Genomic DNA, 9,111 nt, shown 5'->3' with positions numbered 1-9,111 from the left:
TCTCTGTAATACCAGCTAGCCCCAAGAAGCTTCGACCTCAGTTGTATTCTGGAGGCTTCCATTCCATCATCGCTTCTATTTTCTTGGGATCCACCTAATCCCATCGGTGACACTATGTGTCCAAGGAATGCAATCTCATTCAACCGTAAGTCACACTTGGACAACTTAGCATCTGACTTCTTTACTCTCAGGGTTTGCAGAACAATCCTCAAATGCTCATCATGTTCTTCCCTGGTCTTAGAATACACCAAAATATCATCAATAAAGACCACTATGAACCGATCTAGGCATGGATGGAAGATACGGTTCATAAGGTCGATGAATGCTGCTGGTGCATTTATTAGGTCAAAGGGCATCACCAGAAACTCATAATGCCCATACCGGGTCCTGAATGCAGTCTTTGGCACATCTACATCCTTCACCCTCAACTGATGATACCCTGATCTGAGATCAATCTTAGAAAATACTCCTGCTCCCTTCAACTGATCAAACAGATCATCAATTCTAGGCAACGGATATTTGTTCTTCACAGTCACTTTATTCAACTGCCGGTAATCGATGCATAGCCTCAAAGTCCCATCCTTTTTCTTCACAAACAGCACTGGAGCTCCCCATGGTGACACACTGGGGCGTATGAACCCCTTATCAAGCAACTCTTGCAACTGAGTTTTCAACTCCCTCAATTCAGTGGGTGCCATCCTATAAGGAGCAATGGAAATGGGTGCTGTACCCAGCAGTGTCTCAATAGCAAATTCGACTTCCCTTTCTTGTGGCAAACCAGGCAATTCTTCAGGAAATATGTAACACCCTTCCGGTAACCACTCCGTACATTCTACTGTTCCGGTGACCGGTGTCGGTCCGGACAGCTAGAACGTCCAGAAAAATATTTAAACTAAAGTTAGGAACCCTAATTAACTCAAATATTAATAAGAAAAATTTAGTAAAAATTTTAGAAATAAAATACAACTGAGTCAAACGAGCCGGTGCCCAAGCGATGGGTAACCGGAGGGAAGTTGCGGTTCTCGCAACGAGGAGCCCTAGACCCGGGGGAAAAATTATAAAATAATTTTTGAGACTCCAGAGAAGGGTAATTGAGGTTCCCATGGCATTATAATGCCAAGAAAATACTTAGAAAAATTTTTCAATCAGATGGATAATTTTGACCCATTAAGCCAACCGGAGGGCATTTTGGTCATTTCGCCTTCCGAGGTGATTTTTGGCCGACTTGCCCAGTTGAGTAAATAATTAATATGACATCAAATATGAAGAAATATTACTAGAAATGAAAATTGAAATGAGTAGTGGAAGAAAAGAAAAGAAAATGCAAAAATAAGGCAAAAATGACATCATTTAAAAAGTTGGACCAATCACACTTAAGCCATTGTTTGACTAACCATTAAAAGAGATAAGAGAAGACCAAATTCAACAAAATTTCAGCAGCCATCCTTCTCTCCTTAGTGCAGCCAAAACGTGAACCTCTCTCCCTTTCTCAAACTCCATTAAACCTCACTTCTCAAGCTTAATTTCTCCCTTGTTTCACCACAAAACCCTAACCTCTCTTCATTAAAATTTTACTCCACACCTTAAACAACCTTTTGGCAGCCTTGAAAGTGAAGGAAAGTGAAGTTTAGAGGTGGGAAAAATCTGCCCTAAGTGAGGTTAGTGCTACAAACTTCATTCTCCTTCTTTTAATCTTAGTTAGAATATCATTTGAGCTAAGAAATTTTAAAGAATTGAAGTAAATTACATGAGTTATGGTACTTTAAATTTTCAGCAGCCCTATGGAAGTATGAGGTTGATTGTTTTGATAAATTTAAAGTGGCTAGAAATGATGGTTAAAGTATTAAAACACATGGACATTAAACTAAGTATGTTGATTAAGTTCATGAGTAAATTTAGTTGGATATTAGGGTTTGGAAGGGTGAAAATGTGAATTGGCTTAGGAAATTGTTAGGGCACATTGTAATGGTCAATTAGTGACCATTTTAGATATGTTGACCATAAATGGGACTGAAAAATGCTATGGCAAAGTGAGGTGAAATCTGCCCTATGGACAGCAGCATAGGGACTGAAATTTCAGTCCCTTTGCACAGCCATAACTTGGGCTGTGTAAGTCCAATTGAATTTTGGCCAATTGGACATGAAACTAGGCTTATAATGGCACATTTTTGCTGAAGAAACCATGCCCAAAAGACCAAAGCAAGAGGACCAAAACTTGGCCCCAATCCGGAACCCTGAAACTGCCTCTGCAGAATTTGACCAAATGAACAGTAACTGTTCATTTGGCCATAACTCACTGTAGATTTGGTCAATTGGTCTGAAATTTTTACAGCAACAAGTTAAGACATAGACAAACAACTTTCATGAAGGAACCTACCCCAAATTATGGCCAGAACCCAGTCAACCAAGTGACTCAAGTCACTGTTCATGTTACTGTAGATATGGTAAATCTGCAGAATTTGAAATCCGGCCAGCTTGGGTTTTTGAGCCATATCTGTAGCTACAAAACTCCAAATGGAGTGATTCAAAAAAGGAAATTCAACTAGACAAAATAAGGAACAACTTTCATGTTTTACATTTCTTCAAATTCCAACAGTAACAGTGTCCAATGGAACAGTGAAGTTAGGGCATCAAAACTGAAATTTTCTGCTAGTGTGGGTTACACTTTGAATTTGCATTAACACTTAATGCCAACAAGTTTTAAACACCAAATGTGGTATGTTGGGAGTGCCAAAGGCAATGTACACATTTTTATTCTAAAAGTCAACATTTTTGTTGACCAATGATGAATAGTGACACCAAAAAAGTTGAAATTCACAAATTGACAAATTTAAGAGTTTCAAATGCCCTAGTATACCTAACAAGATTGGTTTGGATAGTTTGGCATGCCAATAGGGTTCCGTTAGCAGTACTGCACATGGCAACAATGCCATTCTGTGATTTCATGGCTTTTAGCCATTCTGACTTTACATTGAGACTTGGCCTTGTGCCTGACATTATTTACAGCTTGTTAGTCGCTCATTGCCTGCCGGAGATGCATATGCAACCAATGGTGTGACGGCCCGAGGTACTAGGTACCCAGTGCCAGTTTACCCGTTATCCAGTCCATTCGTCTAGTGTAGGTTACTTGGGGCAACCAAATGAATAAAAGTGAACAAAGTTAATGAATTAATGAATATACCAAAATCAAACAAAGAAAGCATACACTTTGCATACACATTTATTTTTTTGCTATTTTCTTCTATTATATTATTGCACCACTAAGCATTATTGCTTAGCGCGTTGCTTTTGCCACGCGTAGGTACTGGAGATCCCGATCGTGAGCCCAGTAGACCACAGACTGGGTGAGTCCATCTGACAGTTCTGCTCAGTGTCTGTGTCACCTCACTACCTGCAGTGCATCGGTAGGGCACTAGGTGTCAGTTTGTCATTTTGATATTTTGTAGTAGATTTGTATTTTCTCATATGTATTTGATCTCATGTAATATATTTTGATGTATATGTAAATTATGAAAATTGTATTTGTTAATGGAAAAGTAGATGTTTACTTGTGATTTACATGCGAACATCACATGTGAATGATGAATGAAAATGGAAATTGAAATGTGGAAATCATGATATTGAATTTGGTGTTGATAATGAATGTTTGAGAAATATTGTTGAGATTTTGGGATATTGGAGTTTGAGATGATGAAATAAAAGTATTGGAAGTGTTTTTAACAGGTTCCGAAGAACGGTTTTCTCCATTTTTAGCCGGTACTCCGCCGGATTTTCTTAAAATTTTTCGGAACCTTAAATGCATGATACTTTTGATAAATGGTTTAAATAATTTGTATTTCATAAATTATGTGCAAAAGCATTTTCTAAATTAATTGAGAAATATTAGAGTGTGTCGGTACACCAGGTGGCATTACTTACTCGGGTATCTGTACGGGTAAGGGTGTCACATTTATGGTAAGTCTCTCCTTTGTGGGTATGTCAGATGAGTCCATACCATGCATTGCATTTGTAAGAGTCGAGGTGACACTAATGCAGATCTGTTTATCTTTCTTATTTTGAATAGGATATGGATCCTTCCTCTCGAGATGAGTTGGAGGAGAGAGTCATTTCCCCCACAGCTGTGATCTCACCGGAGGCATGAGAGAATCTCTTCGCAATCAACTATTGCACGATGGCCTCCACAGCCGTTCCATTCAAATGGCCGACTTCTTTAGACAGATGGCTGGGGTAATGCCAGCACCACCACCACCACCAGCTCCACAGCAGAAATCACACCTGGAAAGGTTAAGAAAATTTGGAGCTGTGGACTTCTATGGCAAGAGAGAAGATGACTCTGTTGCAGCCGAGAATTGGTTGAACCGAACGGGCAGAGTCTTAAAACAACTCCACTGCACCCCAGAGCAGAACTTAGAAGCTGCTATATCCTTGTTACAAGACGATGCCTACGGATGGTGGGACACTGTGTCCAGTGAAGTGCACAAGTCAGAATAACTGGGACTTCTTCCTCTCTGAGTTCAAGAAGAAATATGTGGGTACTGTATACCTGGAAGAGAGAAGAAGGGAATTTATTAACCTGAGGCAGAGACAATTGTCAGTGGCTGAGTATGAGAAAGAATTCGTCCGATTAAGCCGCTACGGAAGGGAGATAGTCCCTAATGAGGCTGAAAGGTGCAAGAGATTCGAAGAGGGACTGAATGACAATATCAAGATACAGCTCACTGCCTTGGGAATCACAGAATTTAGCAAGCTAGTGGAAGCTGCAATAAGGGTTGAAAAAGTGAGAATCAATGAGCAGACCAGAAGGGAGAGACAGCAGAAGAGGGGACCAGGTCAGTCTAGTTCCACCCCTGGATTTGGGAAGAAGTTTAAGGGTCCTCCTGCACAGAGTTCGGGTCAGCCACAGGGTCAGGGTCAGTCTCAGGGGCCCAGGCCACAGTTCACCCCTAGGAGAGGTCACCCACACCATCGGTGGCGGCTCTCCAGGATGGGGTTCAGGGACCAGCCCCAAAGATCTTCTGCGTGTCCACACCGCCGAAATGGCACAAGGGGGAATGTTGAGAGTGACTGGTGCTTGCTTGAGATGTGGGTCGACGAACATCAATCGAGGAACCGCCACGCAGAACTACTACACCGCTCGACACAAGTAGATGCACTGCTCTGCACCACCAAGGGGTAGAAGGTCTGGTAAATCCGAAGCTGTGGGACCATCTCAGAGGCCTACATCTGAGCCAGCAGAGAGGCCAGATAACAGACCACCTGCCAGAAATTATGCCTTGAGAGCTCAGGAGGAACAAGATGCCCCGGACGTCATCAGGGGTACGTTCTCCCTCTACAATACTCTGTGCATGCATTGGTGGATCCAGGATCCACTCATTCTTACATTTGCATCAACCTACCCGTAGAAAGGGGATATTGGTAGGGAGAGTGACCAAGACATTCGGTCACTAATCCATTGGGCCACAGTGGTAGTGAACAAAGTATACAAGGGTTGCCCGTTGAGGATTGAGGTATGAATTCTTGGCAGACCTAATTGAGTTGCCCTTCCATGAGTTTGACGTGATATTGGGAATGGATTGGTTGTCACGCCATCGTGCAATAGTTGATTGCAAATTGAAGAGAATTTCTAAAAACTTCAGAGGGTAATGAGATCACGGTTGGGGGAAAGGATGATTTCTGTCCAATGTCATCTCACCACGATTGCAAGAAGAATAATGAGAAAAGGTCGTGAAGCCTACCTAGCACATGTGGTGGATACTAGGCAAGCTAAGCCAAACCCGAGTGACATACCCACGTGAGAGACTTCCAGGTATTTCTGAAGAGTTGCCCGTTTGCCACCGTAAAGGGAAGTCGAATTTGCCATTGAGACACCGCCGGCACAAAGCACCCATTTCCATTGCTCCTTATAGGATGGCACCCATCGAGTTGAGGAGTTGAAAACTTCGGTTGCAAGAGTTGCTTGATAAGGGGTTCATATGCCCCAGTGTGTCACCGTGGGGAGCTCCAGTGCTGTTTTGTGAAAAAGAAGGATGGGACTTTGAGACTATGCATCGATTACCGACAGTTAAACAAAGTGACTGTGAAGAACAAATATCCGTTGCCTAGAATTGATGATCTGTTTGATCAGTTGAAGGGAGCAGGAGTATTTTCCAAGATTGATCTCAGATCAGGGTATCATCAGTTGAGGGTGAAGGATGCAGATGTGCCAAAGACTGCATTCAGGACCCGATATGGGCATTATGAGTTTCTAGTGATGCCCTTTGGCCTAACAAATGCACCCGCATTCATGGACCTTATGAACCGTATCTTCCATCCACACTTAGATCGGTTCGTAGTGGTCGTTATTGATGATATTTTGGTGTATTCCAAGACCAGTGGAAAAACATGATGAGCATTTGAGGATTGTTACGCAAACCACGAAAGAAAAGAAGTCAGATGCTAAGTTGTCCAAGTGTGACTTTTGGCTGAATGAAATTGCATTCCTTGGACACATAGTGTCAGCTGATGGGATTAGGGTGGATCCCAAGAAAATAGAAGCAGTGATGGAATGGAAGCCTCCCAGAAACACAACTGAGGTCAGAAGCTTCTTGGGGCTAGCTGGGTATTACAGAAGATTTGTGAAGGGATTTTCCCTAATAGCTGCTCCAATGACCAAGTTGTTACACAAGAATGTCAGATTTGACTGGAATGACAAGTGCTGCACCAGCTTTTGAGAAGTTAAAGGCTATGTTGACAGAGGCACGGTGTCAACACAGCCAAGGTCGAGGAAGGATTTTGTGTTTTACAGTGATGCCTCTCATTATGTGTTATTGTGTTTGTTGATGCAAGAGGGTAAAGTGATCGCCTATGCTTCCGCAGCTAAGGCCACATGAACGTAACTACCCTACCCATGATCTAGAGCTTGCAGCAATTATCTTCGTGACCAAGATATGGAGGCATTATTTGTATGGTGAAAAGTGCTACGTTTACGCACCACAAGAGCCTAAAATATTTGCCAACCCGAATGAGCTCAACCTTAGCAGAGGCGATGGATTGAGTTCTGAAGGATTATGACTGTAATTGACTACCATCACGGGAAGGCAAATGTAGTTGCCGATGCTTTGAGCAGAAAATCCATGACACTTTGAGATCATTGAATGCCCATCTATCTTTGATTCGAGATGGAGCTATTTTGGCCGAGTTGCAAGTGAGGCCAAACTCGCTAAGCAGATACTAGATGGGCAAAAGATGAGATGAAAAGTTCTGCTATTATGAGCAAGATCTCGAGGGAAAAGCAATCGACTATGGGGTGAAAGCAGATGGGTGTCTCAGACTACAAAGGAAGACTGTGTGTACCAAATGATGGGGAATTGAAAGCTAGTATTCTAAAAGAGGCACACACTAGTGTATATGCTATGCACCCAGGAAGTACAAAGATGTATCACGACCTGAAGCTTCAGTATTGGTGGCCTGGTATGAAGAGAGATATCGGTGACTATGTGACTAAATGCTTGACATGTCAGCAAGTCAAGGCAGAACATCAAGTTCCATCAGGATTGCTACAGCCTATACGCATACCTGAATGGAAATGGGATCGGGTCACCATGGATTTTGTAAGTGGTCTGCCTCTCACCCAGAGGAAACATGATGCAGCATGGGTAATAGTGGATAGATTGACAAAGTCAGCACACTTTCTGCCAGTTAGGACTGACTACTCACTAGAGAGGTTAGCAGAATTGTATATCAGTGAGATAGTTAGACTGCATGGAATCCCACTTTCCATTATATCTGATCGAGACCCAAGGTTTACATCGAGATTTTGGAAGAAATTGCATGAATCCTTGGGTACACAACTCCATTTCAGCACAGCTTTCCATCCTCAAACGGATGGGCAATCAGAAAGAGTAATCCAGGTAAACAATTGAAACCCACGAAATTGATACAAATATTGAATTGAAATGATAACAATAACATGAAATATTTGTCAGGTCCTTGAGGATATGCTGAGGAGTTGTGTCATTGAGTTTGAGGGAAGTTGGGATAGATACCTCCCACTGGCAGAATTCGCATACAACAATAGCTATCAAGCTAGCATCCAAATGGCCCTATATGAAGTAATCGTATGGGAGAAAATGTAGAACTCAGCAGGCCGACTGAATTGGGCGAAGACAAACTGGTAGGGCCAGACCTGGTGAAACAGACTGAGGACAAGGTAAAATTGATCAAAGCTAATCTGAAGGTTGCCTCATGCATGTAAATCTTATGCCGACCTGAAGAGAAAAGAAATAGAATATGGGGTTGGCAACAAAGTGTTCCTCAAGGTGTCACCATGGAAGAAGGTATTGAGGTTTGGAAGAAAAGGTAAGTTGAGCCCTAGGTTCATTGGCCCATATGAAGTCATTGAACGTGGTGGGTCCAAAGTGGCCTATAGGCTAGCTTTACCACCAGTGGACAAGATCCACAATGTGTTCCATGTATCCATGCTCGAAGATACCGCTGGACCCTTCACATGTCATCTCTAGAGAAGAAATTGAAATACAACCGGATTTGACATATGAAGAAGAACCTCTACGAATCTTGGCTCGGGAAGTGAAAGAGTTGAGGAACAAGCAGATTCCATCGGTGAAAGTGCTTTGGAGGCACCACAACACCGAGGAGGCAACTTGGGAAAGTGAACAAGCGATGAGGCAACAGATTCCTCAACTGTTTGCATCGTGTAAATTTCGAGGACGAAATTTAAATTAGAGGGGAAGAGTTGTAACACCCTTCCGGTAACCACTCAGACATTCTCATTGGGTGCAGGTGTCGGTCCGGACACTAGAAACGTCGAAAAATATTTAAACTAAAGTTAGGAACCCTAATTAACTCAAATATTAATAAGAAAAATTTAGTAAAAATTTTAGAAATAAAATACAATCGAGTCAAACGAGCCGGCCCAAGCGATGGGTAATCGGAGGGAAGTTGCGGTTTCGCAACGAGGAGCCCTAGATTCGGGAAAAATTATAAAATAATTTTTGAGACTCAGAGAAGGGTAATTGAGGTTCCCATGGCATTATAATGCCAAGAAAATACTTAGAAAAATTTTTCAATCCAGAGGACAATTTTGACCCGTTAAGCCAAGCGGAGGGCATTTTG

At 42.3% G+C, this 9,111-nt stretch overlaps 1 long non-coding RNA gene across 1 annotated transcript; it reads left to right on the top strand.

Annotated features, from left to right (window-relative positions):
* The first annotated feature begins 1,494 nt into the window (after positions 1 to 1,494).
* Positions 1,495 to 3,558, top strand: LOC131176485 (uncharacterized). The gene is made up of 2 exons (XR_009146534.1): positions 1,495 to 1,658; positions 3,302 to 3,558. It is a non-coding gene; the product is annotated as an uncharacterized LOC131176485 (long non-coding RNA).
* Positions 3,559 to 9,111: the final 5,553 nt, after the last annotated feature.

This window comes from Hevea brasiliensis, unplaced genomic scaffold, assembly GCF_030052815.1.
Source record: "Hevea brasiliensis isolate MT/VB/25A 57/8 unplaced genomic scaffold, ASM3005281v1 Scaf13, whole genome shotgun sequence".
Classification (NCBI taxonomy): Eukaryota; Viridiplantae; Streptophyta; class Magnoliopsida; order Malpighiales; family Euphorbiaceae; genus Hevea; species Hevea brasiliensis.
Note: the sequence above shows the minus strand (reverse complement) of the source record. Positions and strands in the feature narration are given on the sequence as shown.